This window comes from Monodelphis domestica, chromosome 4 (genome assembly GCF_027887165.1).
Source record: "Monodelphis domestica isolate mMonDom1 chromosome 4, mMonDom1.pri, whole genome shotgun sequence".
NCBI lineage: Eukaryota > Metazoa > Chordata > Mammalia > Didelphimorphia > Didelphidae > Monodelphis > Monodelphis domestica.
Genome location: NC_077230.1, coordinates 445,794,989 through 445,816,032, shown reverse-complemented (window position 1 = coordinate 445,816,032; position 21,044 = coordinate 445,794,989). Strand labels below are relative to the sequence as shown.

At 39.4% G+C, this 21,044-nt stretch overlaps 1 long non-coding RNA gene across 1 annotated transcript; it reads left to right on the top strand.

Moving 5' to 3' along the window:
* Nucleotides 1-28: 28 nt before the first annotated feature.
* LOC103093702 (uncharacterized) lies at nt 29-11,323 on the top strand. Its single transcript, XR_001622695.2, has 3 exons — nt 29-560; nt 6,980-7,070; nt 8,177-11,323. It is a non-coding gene; the product is annotated as an uncharacterized LOC103093702 (long non-coding RNA).
* The last annotated feature ends 9,721 nt before the right edge of the window (nt 11,324-21,044 follow it).

Below are 21,044 nucleotides of genomic sequence, written 5' to 3'. Positions count from 1 at the left end.
ACCCGGACTTCCAGGCTGTTACCCGCAACTGGTCCACCCGGGTTTTCTCTCTCTCCAGGAACTAGGGAGCAGAAAGCTCCACAGCCGAAGCCACAGTGGCAACTTTTGCATTAACTCCCTCCCCTCCCCCTTTCAAGACAAAAGCCAAAATCCCAAACTTGTGAACACTCCAGGAGCAGAGACTGCCCTCAAGAGATTCCCAGCATGCCTTGAGACTGCACAGGGGGAGGTGCCAAGACTTGGGTAAAGTCAGAAGCCAGGCATTCTGGGAAATGAAGTCTTCTATAATGGGAGTGCCAAGATTTGGAGGTCGTCATGCCAAAGGTGTTGAGGGAAATGGAGTCTTACTTCCTGGTCCCCTAGGTTTGGAGCTCTGGTGGAGGAGGGGCCACGCACCCAGAGTCCTCAGGCTCCCTGACTTCAGCCGGGTCCTTTTAGTTTCCTTTCCTTTCTGGTACTTTTAACTGTGTGTGTGTGTGTACACACATTATGTATTCTGTCATATAGGAAGCGGCTATTAAGAACCACGGAAGCATTTCTGAGGAGAACGCAGACTGAGGGTGAGAAGGGACCCAAGAAGCCCCTGAGCGCGACCTCCTCATTTCAGGGAGGACCAAACTGAGGCCGACAGGCTGGTCCTCTTCTTGAATGAGGGGCCCGAGGAGGGAAGGTTCCGGTGCCGTATTGATCCTAATAGCAGAGCCCCAGCGTGGAAAAGCCCCACTTCCTGAATTTTAGGAACATTTCTATGTATTTCTTTGTCAGACCTGGCTCAGAGATGCCATCTAGACTTCGGCTTGTTGCACTTCCTTTACCTTAAGCATCCCAAAGAAATTGGTTTGGTCTCCTCATTGCCTATTTTAATCCTTTCAATTTCTTTTTCTTCTCTGATTGCTACTGCTAGTGTTTATAGAACAATGTTAAATAATAGAAGTGATAATCAGCATCCTTGTTTCACTACTGATCTTAATAGGAGAGCTTTTAATTTATCCCCACTGCAGATGATACTTGCTTATGGTCTATTCCTGTGCTTTCTAATGTTTTCAACAGTAATGGGTATTGTATTTGTCAAAGGCTTTTTCTGCATCTATTGAGATAATCATGTGGTTTCTTTTGGTTTGGGTATTGAAATGGGCAATTATGTGGATGGTTTTCCTAATATTAAACCATCTTTGCATTCCTGGTATAAAATACACCTGATCATAGTGAATAACCCTCCTGATCACTTAATGGAGTCTTTCTGCTGATATTCTCTTTAAGATTTTTGCATCTGTGTTCATTAAAGAGATTGGACTATAGTTTTCTTTCTCTGTTTTTGGTCTGCCTGGCTTTGAAATCAGTAACGTATTTGTGTCATGAAAGGATTTTGGTAGAACTCCTTTACTTATTTTGTCAAATAGTTTTTATAGTATTGGGATTAGTTGTTCTTTAAATGTTTGATAGAATTCCCTTGTGAATCCTTCTGGCCCTGGGGATTTTTTCTTAGGGAGTTCCTTGATGGCTTGTTCAAGTTCTTTTTCTGATATGGGATTATTTAAGAATTCTATTTCTTCTTCTGTTAATCTAGGCAATTTATATTTTTTGTAAATAATCACCTATATCACCTAGATTGCCATATTTATTGCCATATAATTGGGCAAAATTGTTTTTAATAATTACCTTAATTTCCTATTCATTAGAGGCGAGGTCACCCTTTTCATTTTCGATACTGTTAATTTGATTTTCTTCTTTCCTTTTTTATTAGATTAACCAGCAGTTTATCTATTTTATTTGTCTTTTTCAAAGTAACAGTTTCTAGTCTTATTTATTAATTCAACAGTTCTTTCACTTTCAATTTTATTAATTTCTTCTTTAATTTTTAGTATTTCTAATTTAGTTGTCATCTGGGGATTTTTAATTTGTTTGCTTTCTAGTTTTTTTAATTTGTATACCCAATTCATTGTCCTCTTCCCTCTCTAATTTGTTAATATTATTATAGGGGTATTTGGGAAATGGGATTAGATATAAAATTTCTGAGTGAAACAAGAATAAATTCATAACAGGCCCTTGTATTCCTATTTACTATGACTTTGATTATCTGTGTACTGGTCCCAGACCAGGCTGTGCCTGGTCCAAGCTATCTGTTAGGCCCTTTCACCCACAGTATAGAAATCTTGATACGGACCCAAAGTATGACTTTTGCAATGAAACACAGCCAGGTGTTTTGGCTTCTGGATAGCACCCAGCAACTCAGTTATTATTTCTGCATGTGTGATTGGTTTTCCTGATAAAGTAATAAAACCACGCTGTTTCCAGATTTTCTCTGCTTCATGACAAACTGAAAAAAGCATACCCAGACTCTGTATAGATATTTGCAACTTTACCATCAGCTAGAAACAGGCTTGTTTCAATGCTACTAACTCTGCTCCCTGAACATTGATATTTCCATGTAATGAGCCAAAACTGTACAGCGAATACCATTCCACAAATAGAAAGAACCATCAGTAAACAAAACCAAGTCTCAGTTTTCAATAGGAGTGTCTTTCAAATCCATTCTAGGCATATCCACCACTTCTACACATTCATGTAATGGTTCACCATTCTTTGTAAGATCAGGAAGAAGCATAGCAGAATTTAATACATTACACCTCTTCAACTGGATATTATCCCTACCTAGGAGTATAATTTCATACTTAGAAATTTTCTGATCTGAATAAGCTTGAGTATGAAATTTTCTCATCAGTTCTATTCTATGTAAACAGTATACAGTCAATGGACATGCTAAAACTAAGTCAGTTGATTTCTGGACTAACACAGCAGGAGCAGCAACCCCCTGCAGACAAGGCACAGTGCCTACAGTTATGGAATCAAGCTGACAGATATAATATCCAATAGGATGATAAATTTGTCCCAAAGTCTGTGTTAGCACCACAAAAACTATTTCCTTGGTCTGATTTTTTAATTTTTTTTAATTAAAAAAAATTTAGAATTGAAAAGTTTTATTTAATTGATTTAGAATATTTTTCCATGGTTATATGATTCATGTTCTTTCCTTCTCCTCTCACCCCCCCTCCCTTAGGCAACAAGTAATTCCACTGGATCTTACTTATGTCACTGATCTGCAACATTCCAGAATCTTTCCCTGTTGATCCCATGCCTCTGTCCTCTGCAAACCTTAATTTTCCTACTAAACTTATCTCTTCCTCATAACAATGTATGTACTTAGGGATAGAAATTTTCCTGAGTAATTCTTTGGCTGCATCCCATAGATTTTGATATGATGTCCCCATTGTCATTCTCTTCAATGAAATTATTAATTGTTTCTATGATTTCTTCTTTAACCAATAAATTTTGGAGAATCATATTATTTAATTTCCAGTTAATTTTTTATTTGCCTCTCCATGTACCCTTAATAATTATAATTTTTATTGTATTATGATCTGAAAAAAGTTGCATTTATTATTTCTGCTTTTTTTTGCATTTGTTTGCAATTTTTTGTGCCCTAATACATGGCAGTCTTTGTGAATGTACCATGTGCTGCTGAAAAGGTGTATATCTTTCTGCTCCTATTTATTTTTCTCTATTTATGTATTAATGCTAATTTTTCTTAGATTTCATTCACATCTCTTAATTTATTCTTATTTATTTTTTGGTTTGATTTATCTAGATCTGATAGAGGAAGGTTCAAGTCTCCCACTAGTATAGTTTTACTATCTATTTCTTCCTTAATCTCTAATAGTTTATTCTTTAAAAATCTGGATGCTATATCATCTGGTGCATATAGGTTGAGTGCTGCTATTTCTTCATTGTCTATACTACCTTTTATCTATCTCTTTTAGTCAGATATATTTTTACTTTAACTGTCAGATACCATGATTGCAGCTCCTGCTTTCTTTTTCTCAGTTGATTCCCAACAGATTTTTCTCCAGCCTCTTACCTTTACCCTATATGTGTCTACCTGCCTCATGTGTGTTTCTTGTAGACAACATATGGTAGGATTTAATTTCTAATCTACTCTGCTATTTGCTTCTGTTTTATGGGTGAGTTCATTCCATTCACATTCAGAGTTATGATCACCACCTCTGTATTACCCATCATTTTGATTTCTTCTCCTAGTTCTGACCTTTCTTCTTTTACTATTTTCTTCTACACCAATGTTTTGCTTTTAATCAGTCCCCCTAATCCCCACCCTTATTTTAGTTCCCTTCCTATCCCCTCTCTTCTTATTCTCCTCTTATTTTTCTTTAGGATCTATTGAATTCCCTCCTCCCTCTCTTTCTCTTCCTTTTGGTACTTCCCCCCACTCCCTCCCCTTGGTTTTTCCCTCTCAACTTCCCTGTAGGGTAAGATAGAAATCTATACCCCAATGGATCTAGACATTTTTCCCTCTCAGAATTGATTCCACTGTGAGTAAGGTTTAAGTATTACCTATTAGCACTCTTTTCCTCTCCTCATAATAGTATTCTTCCCCTCTCCCTTCCATGTACCTCTTTCTGTGTTATAATTTATTCTGTTTTTCTTATTCCTTCAAGTTTCTCTTGGTGCCATCTTCTATTTCCCCCAACCCTTTTCTTTTTTTACATATCATCTTAAACCACTTAGTACCCCAACCTCTACCAATGAATAATTCTTATATTATGATACTGAATACAGCTTTTGAGAGTTACAAATAAAATTTTTCTATATAGGAATATAAACAATTTGACCTTACTGAAGCCCTTAAATTTTTTTTCTCTCTTTCTTATTTACCTTTTCATGTTTCTCTTGAATTTTGTATTTAGACATTAAATTCCCATTTAGTTCTGGTCTTTTCTTTACAAATACTTGGAAATATTTTCTAGGTTTTCAGGTAGACTTATGATTCTCAAATTATCTCTCCTGGACCTGTTTTCCAGGTTAGTTGTATTCTCAACAAGATATTTCATATTCTATTTTGCCATTCTTTTGACTTTGCTTTATTAGTTCTTGTGGTCTTGTGAAATCATTAGCTTCTACTTGCCCAAATCTAGTCTTTAAAAACTAGTTTTCAGCTTCGATCTTTTGATTTTCCTTTTCAGTTTGGTCTATCCTGCTTGTCATGACTTTCAGCAGATCAATTCTGGTCTCCAATTTGCTTATCATTTCATTTAATTTCTGGGCTCTTTTTTTCAAAATGGGAGATTCTGTCTTTTAAACTGTCATTTTCTTTTTTAACTGTTTTCCACTTTTCTTGTCAAGTTTCTTCTATCTTTTTTGCTTGGTTCTTAAAATCAAATTTCAGTTCCTTGAGAGCTTGTGGCCAATTTCCATTTAAAAAAAAAAGTTTGGATGTGTTTCCTTGTTTGTCACCTTCTGCTATCTACTCTGTAGTCTACTGTTTTTCACCATAGAAGTTATCCAGGGTCAAAGTCTGTTTCTTATTTTTTTGGTAGTTATAGATTGTTGTTTGTGGGTGTTGGTGGCCATTGCTGTGTTAGTTTTTTCCCTTTCCAGCCAGAAATATGAGTGAGGATGGTAGGGAGGTCTCTGTCTATCAAGCTACAGAGCGGTTTTTGTCACAAGGCTATTTTCAGTCTCTGTCCCTGGGGTCCCAAGTCTCATTGCTCTCAGGGGTAAGTCTATGGTGTCCTCAGCCAGCCCCACAAAAACCTAGAGATTGCCCTACACTCGCTCCAACTTGTGCAGTGGAGTGGGGGAGGGGTGATCAATTCATACTTTGGTAGGAGTAATTTTACACCTTATAGCATGGAGCCCAAACCCTGCCTAACTTCAAGGCTGTACTCTGTGGTAGAGTCCCTTCACTCATCTGATTTTGGTTTTTATCCTTTTTAAATTGGTTGTTGGTGAAGAGAAGATGACCCTTGCTTCTATTCTGTGGCCATCTTAGCCTGGAAGTCGAAAGTTTTCTAAATAATTGGAAATTCTTAATACTGGTTTCAGAATGCACTGAGGTCACTAAGTGCACAGCTATTTGGAATCAAAACAAGTTGTTAGATAGGCAGCTAGGTGGCTCAGTGGATTAAGAGTCAATCAAGTAAAGAGGCAGGATGTCCTGGTTGAAATCCCTCTGACCCTCCCTAGCTTTACAACCCTGGGCAAGGTACTTAAGCCCACTTGCCTAGCCCCTATCACTCTTCAGCCATGAAGGTTGTAAAAAGAAATTAGTGAAGTAAAAGTATTATTTCTATAAATAACTTAGGATGTGATTGTTAAGGGAAGAGTTAGAGCTGGATATAAAGGAAGACAGATGTAGTTTGTATGTGATAAACTTTATGTGGTTACTCTGTGTAAAATTGCAGCTTGAAATTTTTACCTCCTGAAACTGGAGTGAGGATGAATATGAAGCAGGCTGGTGATAAAAATGGATCCAGTTATTTGAAAGGAAATGGGGGTAATTTTGTAGGGATCCAGGAATTTGGAAACTGAGCACTGATAAAATGAGATTCTTTCTTTCTTTTGAAGTGCTAACAGTTTTAAGGAAGAACTACAATGTTGGCAAATATAATGATTTGGCCAGGTTGTGTAATTTACCCATGTGATTTCACTTGTCTAAAGGGGAATACAGAAATAGTTCCACCTAAAAAATCTACTACTCTGTTTTGTATATGACAGGCAATAAATATATTTTAATTCTTCTTCTTCTTTAAACCCTTACCTTTGTCTTGGAATCAATACTATATATTTGTTCCAAGGCATAAGAGTGGTAAGGGCTAGCCAGTTGAGGTTAAGTGATTTGCCCAGGATTCCAAAGCTTCCAAGTGTCTGAGGCCAGATGGGAAATCAGAACCACTCTGTGTCTGGCTGTCAATACACTGAACCATCTTGCTATCTCCATTGTTGTTGTTGTTATTAGTGCTTTAATGGAAAAGAACTACTTCATATTAGATGCCCTCATAAAGGACTTTCGACATGACTAAAAATTCAAAGGGTAAAAAATGGAAGCAATTCTCTGATAGGGAATTTGAAAAGATGATAATAATTTCATTTCAGGTCTAAAACTCAAAATATTTTTTTATGAAAGGGTGAAATTTGACAACATCTGGTGAAGATATGGCATGGAAAGGCTGCTTCTCCTACAATCTGGATGCTAGATTATGATCTAAACATTTAAGGTAAAAAAACATTCATTTGGAAAAAAAAAATCACGTATTTTACCTGCCTGGTTGATCATGTGTTTTAATTATAGAAAGCATTGTTTTCTGAATTTTAATTTCAGTTCTAAATCTAATTCTGAAGCATTAAATTTCATTCTGATGGCTTTTTTAATGTACTTATAAAAATGATAAAAGTTTGTTGGGATTTTTGTATAATTGTAATAATATTATAGTGTTTATAATATAATTTATAATACAAAATGACATAACAATCTATTATAAAATTATAATATAATATAATACAATACATAATATTCTACTATATGGAATTCTCAGGCTGGGAACAAGAGATGATTGTTGCCTGAAGGCCTTACCATATCAATTCTACTCCTAAAGTTTCTCTCCAGTGTGGATCTTCTTCTGTTAAATAAGCTAAGAGTGGCAACTGTAAGCTCAGTCTCAGTCATGAGGTTTCTTTCCAGTGAGGATTTGCTAATGTGAAGCAAGATGGCCCCTCTCTGTGAAAGCCTTTCCACACTGTTTACATTCATAGGGTTTCTCTTCATTGTGGATAATCTGATATGCAACAAGCTCAGAATTCTGAGTGAAGGCTGTCTCACCTTTATTACACCCAAAAACCATTTCTACAGGATTACTGTTTGGATGTCTAATGACGTCTGAAGACCACTCTATCTAGATTAACTTGAACAATGAGTATTTCATGAGATGTCCATGGGACTGAAGAAGTTTTACTGCTTCAGGAAAGTATTTTCTTTATTCACTAACATAATTATAGCCATTTCCTGAGGTTATTTTCTTGTACTGAATAAGGATTGAATATTATCTGAATTTCTTCAGTTTCACCAAATTCACAGTCACACTTTGGATTTTTATTTACCTTGATATTGGTCACAGATTTCTCTCCAAAAGAAGTCACTGGAAGCCTCATTCATGCATCTTTGGGGGCCAGAACCTTCCACAAAAAGGCTCAGCTTTGTAGATATCTCTTTCACTTCAAAACTGGCCTCAGCCTCTGAAGAAAACAAATAATGATATCAACATGGAAATCTAAGCTCTTTCCTCTGATGGCAGAAAGTAAATTTATTCTTCTTTTTTTTCCCCAGTCAAAGAGGACCTTTGACATTTTAAACAAACAGAACAAGTCTTTGGATACACCTCTGACAAAGTTCCAATTTCCAGTCAGAAGTCCCAGAGAATATCTTCAGCAAGAGTCCCCAGAGTAAGCATCTCCCTTCAGCCCAAGTCACCAATCCAAAAGAGACTAAGAAGTGGCTGGGTCTTGACTTATACTCAATTTTCTCCATCCATTAACTCTCCCATGTCACATCTCAGGAACCAATCATAGTTCATTAATTTTTCTGGCATTGCTCAGAGGGGACGGACGTGCCTGTGGGATCAACTCTGAGGGTGTGAACTTCCTTGCAATCAATGCTAAAGGATCTTCAAGTTTCTGACTGATTACATTAAAGAAAACAAAGTGAGTGTTATTTCCCTTTTCACAGTCCCATTTCAGTCCCTCATCCTCCTGCAGAGTTTTAGAAGGCAGAATGGGCTGGGGATCCCAGAGCAGATGAGACCAGTCAGAACATCAATGATTCCTGAAGCCAAGCTTTAACTCCAAGGCATAGGATGGTTGACAAATGAAAGTCCTGTAGCTGTGACCTAATGGGAAGACTGAGAATGGCACTCCAAGGTCTTGGAGATATGATGGGAGCCTGGGCAAATAGTAAGGATGTGAGCTATGTGTTAAAGGATGAAAGGTTTGCAAAAACTGTTGCAAAAACTGAGAGATGCAAACCTCAGAGGATAATTGACAGGATAATGTGACTAAGGGTCACATGGGAGCCTGAGGCTTGAGATCTGGGAAAATTCTATGCCCAACGGTGCTTCATCTCATAGTCTTCTCTCCTGGAAGGACCCAAGGCTTGAAGAAGATATTTTCTCCTGAAACCAGCAGAAGAAAGAGGTTTTTGGATCTGGCTGCTGGCAGCATCAGTAAGAAGATCTCTGGATCTGCTTGGATATCAAACAACTGACGATCGTGGCCCATTTGATTGGACTCCTGGTGTGAAACTTGGATATTGGAAAGTTAATGCTTAGCTTAATTAGATAGTTTTAGTTAGTTTATAGATATTAGCTTTTAAGTTAAATATAAGTATTGTTTACACCTAACACCCCTGTTCCTTCCTACCCTTCCACCAATAAATCTAAATTTATTTATTTGTTCCCTTTTCTTCTTTCCTCACCCCAAATCCCATCATAACAGTTTGCAGTGCTAAATGGTCCTTGAAAAACTTAGAAATGCTTTAAAATCTTTTTTATTGGTGCTTTTAGATCTTGTGCTTTTTAGTAGCAGAGAATGCAAATTAGAATGTAGAAAAGTAGATGTCTTCCTATTCTTTATCTGTGCACTTCCTCCAGATTGAAAAGGGTTTGCTTGACATTCGAAGCCTGAAGAGTGGGGGAAGCATCTGAGGTAACCTGAAGGCTAACAGATGATCTTATGGCTTCATTCCCTTCTATAAGAGATTGCAAGGCTGAGAAATGATGCCCCCAGCACCCAAAAACCACCTTGAAAGTCTGGCAAAAAGGAAGGGGGTTGTGAGAATAACATCACATAGGTGCATGAGGGATCTTTGTACCCCTAACTGACCCATCCCCTGATTCTGGGCCTGAAACAGCCCTGTCACACTCAGGGAAGGAATATTCTGAGAAAGGCTGAGTTTCCATGAATGGGAAGAAGCAATCCCCCCAACTCTTAGTAAAATCTAGAATCCTGAAATCCTATGAGGGACAATTCCATTGTCCCCCTACCCCAGGGCTATTCCATTGCCTGCAATGGGGTTTTCCATTCTCCTGGCTAAACTATCTGTAAACATTTTCGAATAAACACTTTCATGCCTTAGGAAGACAAAGTCTGAGCTACAGTTCTCTGGGCGAGAACCAGCGTTTGCTCTCACACAACAAAATTCACTCTCCTACACCAGTACCAGGGGCAGAAAGCAGCCCTTGTGCAAGGCCTAGGAGAAGAACTTCTGCTGACATTTCTGAAGGACATCCAAGGAGTTCACATAGGAAAGATGAGGCCCAGTGGAAAGGGGCAACCAACATAAGAAGGGGCAACAAAAGGTATGAGGCAGAGAGATCTGAGACCCAAAGGAAGCAGAGAAATCTGGGCTCCATGGGAAGAAGGCAGAGAGATCTACGTTCCAAGGAAAGATGACAGCTTCCTGTTTAGAAGCAGTCTACTCTGTGGATCCTCCCAGTTCCTATGGCCCCACCAGCCTGCCTCTGAAGTCCCAAGGTTAAGGCCTTCCTCCAATGGCACTCAAGGGCAGGATCTCAGGACCCTGCCAGTCTCTCCACCCTAAGCCCTGTCCTCTATTATCTGTAATACCACTGCCACCAGAATGGCCCCTCTGCAGCCTAGATTCCTCCCAGGCTTCTAAACCACCCCAGGGCTTGTTATTCTGCCTGGGCAGCAACCTTTAAGACTGGTCACCCTGAGAAGTCTCCCCTTACCCTCCCTCACTCTCCTTTTATTCTCTTCCATATTCTCAGGATCTAGTGACACTGCTTTTCTTACTTTCCTCACACAAGTCTCTCCCTGAGACTCTGTAGAACTCTAGAATTTTTGCCAAGAAATCCCCAAATGGGGTCACAAAGGGGCAGACACACCTACAATGACTGAACAACAACAATCCCACAACAACAACAAACAGAACAGGGGATCTCTAAAAGTGGGAGACCTAAGTGTCCATCACCCACCTAGCATGTAGGTCACACTCCTGAGTGGACACAAACACAGCCCAAGGCCTGTCAGGCTGCCTCTTAGGCTGCCTCAGTCTGGCTGTTCCCAGTAAACGTCAACCTTAGAATCAAATAACCAGCAATTCCATGCTGTAGGGGAACCCTGGACAGGAACCTGACAAATCTCCCCACAGGTCTAAATACCATCATACTGAGAGGGCTGGTGGCTGAGAGCAAACACCACACAGTTAGCCTTGAAACCCTTTTTCCAGGGCACTTATATCTTCCTCCTTTCCACCTCCTCTCTGACCAGGGAAACTGGCCTCCTGGCTTATCCCTGGCCAAGACACCTAGCTCTTCAAAATGTGTCCCTTTCCAAGCTTTCCCTGGTATTTGAACAAGCTAGAGTCTTCTTAGAGGACTCCTATCTATACTGCTTAGGGCTTCTCTGGACACACATGTTCACATGGTTTCTCCCTGTTAAATTTAAATTGTGGTTAGTTTTTTAAGCTCAGAGGGGGGTGGGAAGAGAGAGAGAGAGAGAGAGAGAGAGAGAGAGAGAGAGAGAGAGAGAGAGAGAGAGAGAGAGAGAGATTGAGAGAGAGAGAGAGAGAGGGTGTGAGTGAGCTCTGGCTTCTTTTATACCAGTTTAGAATTTCAAAGTCCCAGCCAGGGGAAAAGAGTCTCAAGAAGTTGGGCCTTTCCTGGAGGCAGGGTTAGTAAGTCAGCTTTTCACTCACCAATGGTAACAGTCTAAAAGAAGTCTGGGTGTCTGTATTCCAGTCCTTCTCCGAGTCAGTGCCTGAATGTCCAAAAGAATCTCTGAATCTCCGAATGTCCATTTTCCCTTCAGCTCCAAGTGACTGATCCTTCACTCCAAGCCTGGGTGATTGACTGAATCAAAAATGAATGATTTTGCCTTTTTGGTCATCGTTTTAAAGATCCTTTACTTTTGTGTCACCTCTTCTAAATTTTCACATCTACCAATCACAGCAGACACTTTTCTCCAGGACTGCCCATTCTTTAGTTCTCATCTTCTTTGGTTAGAGTTTCTCCAAGACTTCCCACTCTTTAGTTCTCACCTTCTCTGGTTAGATTACATCTTTTTGGGTTACTTAACACCTCTTTTGGTAAATTCACCTTTTATAGTTACTAAACACCTTTTTGAAGTTAAAAATCTAAAAATAGATTATAGCTTACAATTCTAGCTTCACTATAAAGGAAGAGCTAAGTACCTTCATTGTTACAATCAGGAGATTACAATTTTATCTTCACAGTAAAGAAAGAGCTAAGTATCTTCATTGTTACAATCAGGAGATAGCTAAATTCAATCTTCACATCCCCATGAGATTGTGACCTCCCAGAGGGCAGGGGCTGGTTTTATTCCCTTCCTTTGCATGTCCAGGAGGTGAGCATAGTGCTTGACACAGAGCATCCACTTGCTAAATGCTTCCTGACTTGACTTAAGAAATGGAAAAAGGGAAAGATTTCAATGGACAATTTCTGCTCTGACAACAGTTCTGCAAAGGACATGCTGAGTCTAATAGGATTAAGCTTCCTTAGCTCTGTTGTATATGCCACCTTAGGGAAGCTTAGCCAGGTCTGGGGCTGGACTGCACTCACCTGGGGATGGGGGTCTCTGGGTCCCAGGGGCAATTCCCTCGAGCTCTAGGTCTGTCCTTGGGTCAGACTTTGGCCTTCTTCAGATAGTATGATCCCCAAGGTGATGAGGCTTTCTCTTTGTGTGCCTGTAGGAAATTACAGAAAAAAGAGGTCTCAGAGGAGCTACAAGGGTCCTTCTCCTGTGCTTTGGGGAGATTCTACCCAACAAGAGGGGAACAGGGAGAGTGAGGCTTGGAAATGAAGTTGAAATGAACAGGGAGAAGCCTTCCCATCCTCTCTAACCCCATCTTTGGCTTGATTCCCCAACTTCCACATCAAATCTTAAGAAGCAGAAGGTACTTGGGATCCCCAGTGAAATGAGACTAGTTGGAACATCAGTGGCCCCTGACTCAGATTTCCTTCTGATACTATGAGGGAGACATAAAGACTGGGCAACTACAACTGAATACTAAACAGGTGTGTGGTACTCCAGAACCTTTGTGATGTGAGGAGGAGCTTGGACAACTAGCAGGGGCAGGGAGCAGGTCCAGTAGATAGGCCTGGAAAGGAGTCCTGCTCCTAGTCTAACTGGAGGCCTGATTTTCCTCTGTCTGTTTTTGGTTCTCCTTTTTCAATTTTCCCATTTCTCCTTGCATCACTTTCATTTCTTTTCCCCCACTGTTCCTCTGCCTCTCTTAATTGGTTTTTGAAGTCTTTTTTGATATCTTTCAGAATCTGTGTCCAAACTAAAATTTTCTTTTGAATTTTGCATATTTTTCCTTTGCTTTCAGTGTCCCCCTTTCTATCTGTAGCTTCCTCTTTGTCTCCATAAAAAATCTTTAGTTAGTTGTTTGTTTTTTGGTTGTTTGCTCATTTTTCTTATCTAATTATAGGTAGGCTTGGGGAGGGAGGATGATGTGATAGTCTGAGGGCTGAGAGCTCTGAGAGTCCCCTCCCCCTGATGATTCAATTGACTCTTGAGATGCTGATATCTTCAAGACTTGCCTCTGGGTATAAGCTTTTGATTTCCATCTGAACTTGATCAGTTCAGGGGTGGTCAAATTCTAGAGACAGGTTTAGGCTCAAGTTTTTAGTCTCACTGTGTACTTGATCCAATCAGGCACACCCTTTATTTCCCTGCCCTAGCTTTAGGCAAAAAGATCAGTACTTGGTACTTAGTACTATCAGCCACCTCAAACTGTGTATGTGTCCTCATCCAAAGCCCAGACTGGGACTCTTGGTTTCACTCTGGGCCCACACAGATCAGCCCACTTTAGTCCTGATTGCCCTGGGCTGGGATTCTCGACGTCACGGGTTTGGAATTCCTTGGTTTGTGTCTTGGCTTGGACCACTATTTTCCCTGCAGGATCTCAGGATCTGAATGTTGGCTTGGACTAAGGTTTGGAACCTAGGACATCAGATGGTGTGGTTAGGAGAGGGATGTGGTTTATTCTTGGCTTGTTCTCTCTTTTCTACAGTCTCTTGCTGGCTCTGCTCTCCTCTCACATTAGTGACTACCTTTTGGGTTTTCCTTTTCTTGAAAGTTGTTTCACTCTGTCTCCTTGTTGGTTCTTTTACTCCTGTATTCATTTTGTGGCGATATTTTAAATCTTGGTCTGAGAGGATTTTTGTGGTTTTGGCTCTACCTCCAAACAGATGCTTATAATCTTGAGTGTGAGATTTCTGATATTACACACCCCCAGCCCCTCTTCACTCTCTTTCTGCCAGCTCATCCAAACTTATGATATGTTGGGCAATTCACCAAATTAGAGTAAAAAGTTCCTTTTGCAGAGAACATCATGTCTTTAAGAAGGTTCTGGGAGAGCTCCTATTCTGCTTCTCTCACTCCTTGCTAGAGCTAGCATCCTTCCCAGACTAAAGATAAGCTTCTACTCAAGGTGTTTCCCTAATTAGGAGAAAAAACCCTTTAAAACTGCTTTTTAAACTGTGCCCCTTTATCTCCTGGAAATATTGGAGTGTAAGTCAGGGACTAATAATATATTACTGAGAAAAACTGCTAAACCCACTAATTATTACACACACAAGGCAGAAGAGTGGTAAGGGCTAGGAAATGAGGCTTAAGTGACTTGCCCAATGTCATATAACTTGGAAATGTTTGAGACCACATTTGAATTTAGGACCTTCCCTCTCTAGGTCTGATCCTCTCCATTGAACAACCTAGCTTCTCTTTAATATTCATCTCCAGTTGTTCATCAAAAAATATTGCTGTTACTGGGTACAATGTTCTTGTTCTGCTTACTTCACCCTGCATCAGTTCATGGAAGTTTTCAAGATTTTTGTAAAATCATCCTGCTTGTTATTTCTTACAGTACAGTCATAATCCATATACCACAACTTTTTCAACCATTCCCCAATGCATGAGTAACCTTTCATTTCCAATTCTGTGCTGTAACAAATGTTTTTGTACAAATAAGTTCTCTTTTTTGATCTCTTTGGGATACAGACCTAGTAGTGGTATTTCTGGGTCAAAAAGTATGCACCATTTTGTAGCTGTTTGAGCATAGATCCATACTGCTTTCATAATGTTGGATCAGATCACAACCCTACTAATGGTGCATCACTGTTCCTATTTTTATGTATCCCTTCCAACATTTGTCATTTTTGTTTTCTGTCATATTAGCTGCTCTGAGGTGTGGGATGGTACATGGGGGTTGTTTTAATTTGTATTTCTCTAGTGGATAGTCATTTAGAAAAAGTTTTTCTATCATTATAGTTTTGATTTCTTCTGAAAACTGCCTGTTCATTTCCTTTGACCATTGAACCTTTGGGGAATGACTTGTATTTATTTATATGTTTATGTAAATATTCATTTATATTTAACCTTTTTACACAAAATATTCAGATAGTGTCTGAGTGTAGAATGACATATACTATATTTCTTTTTATTAACAATATTTTATTTGATCATTTCCAAACATTATTCATTAGAGACATATACTATATTTCACTTTTTTCCTTTTTTAAATTTGAGTTCTCTTTCACAAAATGATTAATATGGGAAAATATTTTACATGATTGTACATCTTTATATATTTGAGAAATGGGATCTTTAGCAGAAAAACATGCTGTAAATTCCATCCCCCACCCCCCCCAGTTTCTGGCCTTCATTTTATTATTGGCTATATTGGTTTTGTTTGTACAAAACCTTTTTAACTTAATGTAATTAAAAGTATCCATTTTACCCCATAATGCTCTTTATCTCTTATTTGGTCATAAAACTCCCTTATTCATACATCTCATGAGTAAAATATTTAATTCTCTTCTAATTTGGTTATTATATTATATTATTATATTGTACCCATTTTTTACCTCTTTTGAAAAGAAAATTTATCCTTTTTGACTATGGGTACCTGGCATTTGTTTGCACTCATGCCAGAAGTGAGGGCTGTGTGAGGAAAATCATTGGATAAATTCAGTCATGAGAGGAGAATCAGCCAGAAAAATGGTGCAAAGGAGTCAAGAATATCAAGAGACCAGGAAGGCAGGATGATCTTCCCTGGAATGCCCCCTGGGTGGCCCAGGCAAATTAGAAAATTATGACTGGCCCCTTAGAGCACAATAATATCCCATCACCATCATATACCACAATTTGTTCAGCCATTTCCCAATTGAGAGACATCCCCTCAGTTTTCAATTTTTTGCTACCACAAAAAGCACAGCTATAAATACTTTTTTACAAACTGATCTATTCCCATTTTTTTATTTCTTTGGGATACAGACCTAGTAGTAGTATTACTGGCTCAAAAGGCATGCATTCTTTTAAAACTTTGGGCGTAATTCCAGCACAATTCTTCCCTTTAAGTAGCCCATATTCTAAGAGGGAAGATTTGAGAACAGCTAGGTCAATAAAAGGTCTATAAGAGTATGGAGCAGATAGAAAGGGCTTTTAGAAGGGTAGACAGTAGCAGTGGTAGACATGAGAGTGCGGACTAAGAAAAGTCACTTAAACTAAATCAGTCGACAAGAATTCGCTATATGTCTACTGTGGCCAGGTGATGGTGTAGATACTAGAGATAAAAATACCAAAATGAAAGTCTCTGCCCTCAAGGTCTTCCATTCTATCAAAGAATGTCACATGAACTCCTTTCCAGATGGTCACTCCCAAGAAATCCCTACTCAGGTCTGTGTGCAGTTTAGATAGCAAGATGAGAGGTCTTGGTCCTGGGGTAACTACCTTATTCATGAAGAGGCTTCTCTAGCCCCTGAAGTTGGAAAGCATGTGGTGTCCGATTTGTAGAAGGTTAGGGCCTGATCCCAAGAGGCTGGCAGTCCCATTGACAGCAACTCACTCTCTCAGTTTCTCTATAAGGCTGGGATAATCCCTCCTAGTCCAACCCATGCCATACACTCAGTCCTAGGACTTTTGCTCTGGCAACTACATACAAATTTCCTAAGCTGATCAAATGTCCTTGAGGCAATAAGCTGCTGTTTCCCAGAAGGATTTGCTGGGAAGAAGGAGGAAGAAAGATGTTCAAACATATTTTAATTTGGATTTTCCCTTAGAGGCTGAGATGCAGGTGCAGAATCTAGGCAGAGATGCTCCCCAGGGCTCTTCCTTGACACATGCTCCTTTACCAACTGGGGACTGTTCTCCCTCGCATTTTCCCCAAGATCATAAATGGCACCTGATTATTATAGCTTGTATCCTGGCAGGAGCTGGATGCCTGCTGTGTTTGCTCATGTCAGGAACAGAAAAGTGTCTATCAGTCCAGAGAAGACACTTCTCTGGTAAAGAATAATTTTAATTCAAGGAATAGTTGTAGGCATCTTGCTTGCTCGCAGGATGAAAATTTGGGGCATTGCTCAGGATGCAGTCCCTAACTTTCCTTTTGCCGGTCCTTTTCTTGCTCTTCCATGTACCATCTACTTTACTTAGGAAAGAAAAGTTTCCCTGCTTTGAGCAAATCAAACCACGAGACCACAGAGAGGGAGACCTGGTCATTGGCGGGTTTTTTCCCTTGTACTTAATGGGAGTGAATAGTTTCACAGGAGCTGAGCATCCACACAAGACCTGCAATCCACACCAGTAAGTGAATAGTTACATGGGCTTTCATCTAAGGAAATAGATGACCAAGTCTGAGTAGCCAACCCCCAGCTTCTTGGGACTTTCCTCATTTTTTGTCTCTGTCTCTTCTTGTAACTTTCTCACCTCTTAGTCTATCCCTAAAATTTGTAGACAAAAAAACACAAAAGAACCTTTTTTTAAATTTAGGACCCGGGAGGGGCCACCTTACTGGTATCTAAATCTTCTCTGTGGTCACTCAAGTCCAAGAAAGAGGAAAATCCTGCCCTTTACCCCATTAACTGGGCAAGGTCCTTCTGCCTTCCCTGCTCTGACTGCCATGCTGTCAATACTGAAGGGATAAATGAAAGTCCTTAGATACTGGGAACTCAAGCAGGAGGCTAGCCAACACTGGAAACACCAGAATCACTTTCTTGAGTGTTAGAGAAAGTAAGCTTAGGGTATAAAGCAGCCCCTGGCAATTGTTATGTGTGATTCAGTGTAATAGTGATGATGATGATGCTAGCCATTTAGATAACACTTTAATGTTTGCAATTTGCTTTCTATTCCCTTAACCTTGATGAACCCCATTTTTATGTGAAAATGTCAATATCAATAGCATCTCTCCCTAAGGGGATCATTATCAAATGATACAATGCACAAAAAGCTTTTATGGCAATCCCAAAGTACCTTATAAATATAAGCTTTAAAAACAACTTTTTTTCATCCTGTGAGAAGAAATATTTGGCATGGGCACCATTCCTTGTGCCAATCTTTGGATGCAGCCAAGTTAAAGGAATAATTTATTTTCTGCTTATTATCTGTGGTCCTGTCAGGAACCCCTCCAGAAAAGTGGGTAGCCTCAAATTGTGGGTCTGTGTGTGTGTGTTTGTGTGAGTATTAAGCATTCCCTGTTTTGTAGGATGCCTGCTTATAATTATACCCATTTTGCAGATGAAGAATCTGAAGTTCTAAGGCATCCTGGCCAGGTAGGTCTTCTGATACTGAGACCAATAGCCATACCAGGATACCAATAAGTTTAACAAATACTTAATTGATTAATGCTTTAAATATCAAATGAGGGTGTGAGTTGTAGGGAACTTGAGTGTCTTCTTTCATTTAAGAAGATGAAATAAAGAGACTGCCCTCCAAAATCATCACAGGATACAGGGTGCAGATTCCTTCACTAGTGACAGTGGATTGATTACATCAGACTCTTCCTGGTGACCAATGGCTTATAGGATGGACTGGGTTCATGGGTGTTGAGGGGTCAAAACCAAAGGAATGAAGCAGTTGTAAATCAATCTTGTTTTCCTTCACACTCCCTAAATTCGTTCACTGGATAGTTCTATACCCAAGGCTCCTCTCTTAGTTTTATACCCAAAGGTCATAGTAAATAGGAAGATGAAGGCAGGTGAATGGATGGACAGACTATTCTGAAAAGGCAGCTTTGAGAACTGTCCTAGCTCAGAAATCAGAGGACCTAGGAACAAATTTTATTTCTGATAGTGGTTACTTGAGTGATTTTGAGAAAGTCACTTAACCTTACTTGATCTCAATTTCTTCCTAGTGAGTGGGAAGAATGTTAAAACTGGAGTCAGGAGGATCTGAGTTCAAATCCTATTTTGGATAATTATGACTTTTATTACCCTGGGCCTATTACTAACCCTTTCTCAGTCCCAGATTCTGCATCTATAAAATGGAGATCAAATAATGTCTACCTCTCATGGATGTTTTGAGTATCAAATGAGAAATTATGTGCAATATACTGAAAGGGCTACATATAGTCTAGCTGTTATGATGAAAATAAAGGCTTAGACTAGATGGCCTCTTGGGTCCTTTCTAGCTTTGGCTTCATAGACTTGTTTCTGAAATATGAAATTTGAAATTTTCAGAGGCATCAAGAGCTTTTGTTTTCTCTTGTATTAACTTGCAACTTGACATAGAACCATTTTACCTGCCTTCAGCCGGGCCAGTTGTCATGTGCCTGATTTTTCCTCTGAATCTTGTCCTACTTTGTGTTGATGGTCTAGACACTGGCTTGAAGCTTTGTGTTGGAGAAGAGAGGTGCCTGTTTGCTCTGTTCCTGATGGGAAAATGCAAGATGATATAGCAGGGAACAAACTTATATCAAGACACATTTTAGGTACATTAGATGGCTCAATGGATAGAATACCCTGCCAAGAGTCCGAAGGACCTGGATTCAAATCTGGTCTCAGGCATGTCCTAGCTGTGTGACCCTGGGCAATTCATCTAACCCCAATTGCCTAGCACGTACCACTCTTATGTTTTGGAATTGATCATTACATGGATACTAAGACAGAAGGTACGGGTTTAAAAAAAGATACATTTTAGTGATCAGTCACTAGGCACTGTCAGGAAGAGTAGTGTGAGTTTAAAAAGTCATGGATTCCTCCCTGGGATAAACTTTTATTTGTCATGTTTATTGTGAGGTCACTGAAGACTAATGGTACTAGAACATGACTTTGGATTCTGGCTGTGTGCCTCTGTGTGTGTGTGTGTGTGTGTGTGTGTGTGTGTGTGTGTGTGTGTGTGTGTGTGTGTGTGTGTTTTGACAGGAATCAGACTTCATTAAGAAATGAGAAGTCATAGATTGGGCATGTGATTTCAATGGAATAAAGAATCCTTGTTGGGGAAATCTCCACTGATACAAAGCAGCAACTCCTCTGTTAGCAAGTTGTCTGGGGATTTATAAAGTTATATTCCAGTTAAAAAAAATTTAAACCCCATCTATTAAGGGCAGTGATGTGCTTTATATACTTCTGAGCCTCAAGTCATAAAGACCAGAGTTCAAATCTAGCCTTGGACATACACTAGTCAGTGACTGGGTAAGTAATTTAACCGCTGTTTGCCTCAGTTTCTTCATCTGTACAGCAGATGGGAACAGTAATAGCACCCATCCCCTAGGATTGTTAATGATTGAATGAAAAATTGTAGAAAATGCTTAGCACAGGCCTGACAGTATTATGTAACTGTTAGCTATTTTTGTTATTGTCATTATTAATTACTGTGTGTCAGACACTTTGATAAGCCCTGAGGATACCCAAGAAACAAGCAAGATATTCCTTTTCTTCAAAGAACTGGGGTATGGGAAGAATGCAATGTATACACAGATAAGTAAATATAAACGATGTGCTAAACAAATGAATAAATAAAGGGATGGAAGCTTCTGACAAATGGACTTGTCAGGAAAAGATTCTTCTAGGAGTTAGCATGGAAGGAGAACTTTCAAGGGTGTTAGGAGTTCCAAGAGGCAGATATAAGAAGAGAAAAAAATTCCAGACACAAGGCACAGAGACATGAAGGTTTGAGATGGAATGTCAAGTGAGAGAAATATCCAGGAAGCAAGTTTGACTATACTATAGAGTACATGAAAGAGGTAATATATAATCAGCCTAAAGAGATAGGTTGGACCCAGAGTGCAAGGGACTTTCAATGCTATTCAGGAATTTGTCTCATTTTAGAGGCAATGGGAAGTCAATGAAGCTTCTTGAACAGGGAGGGGATGTAAATCATGTTTCATATATGAAGGATGAATCAGAGAGAGGAAGGACTATATGTAAGGAGATCATTTG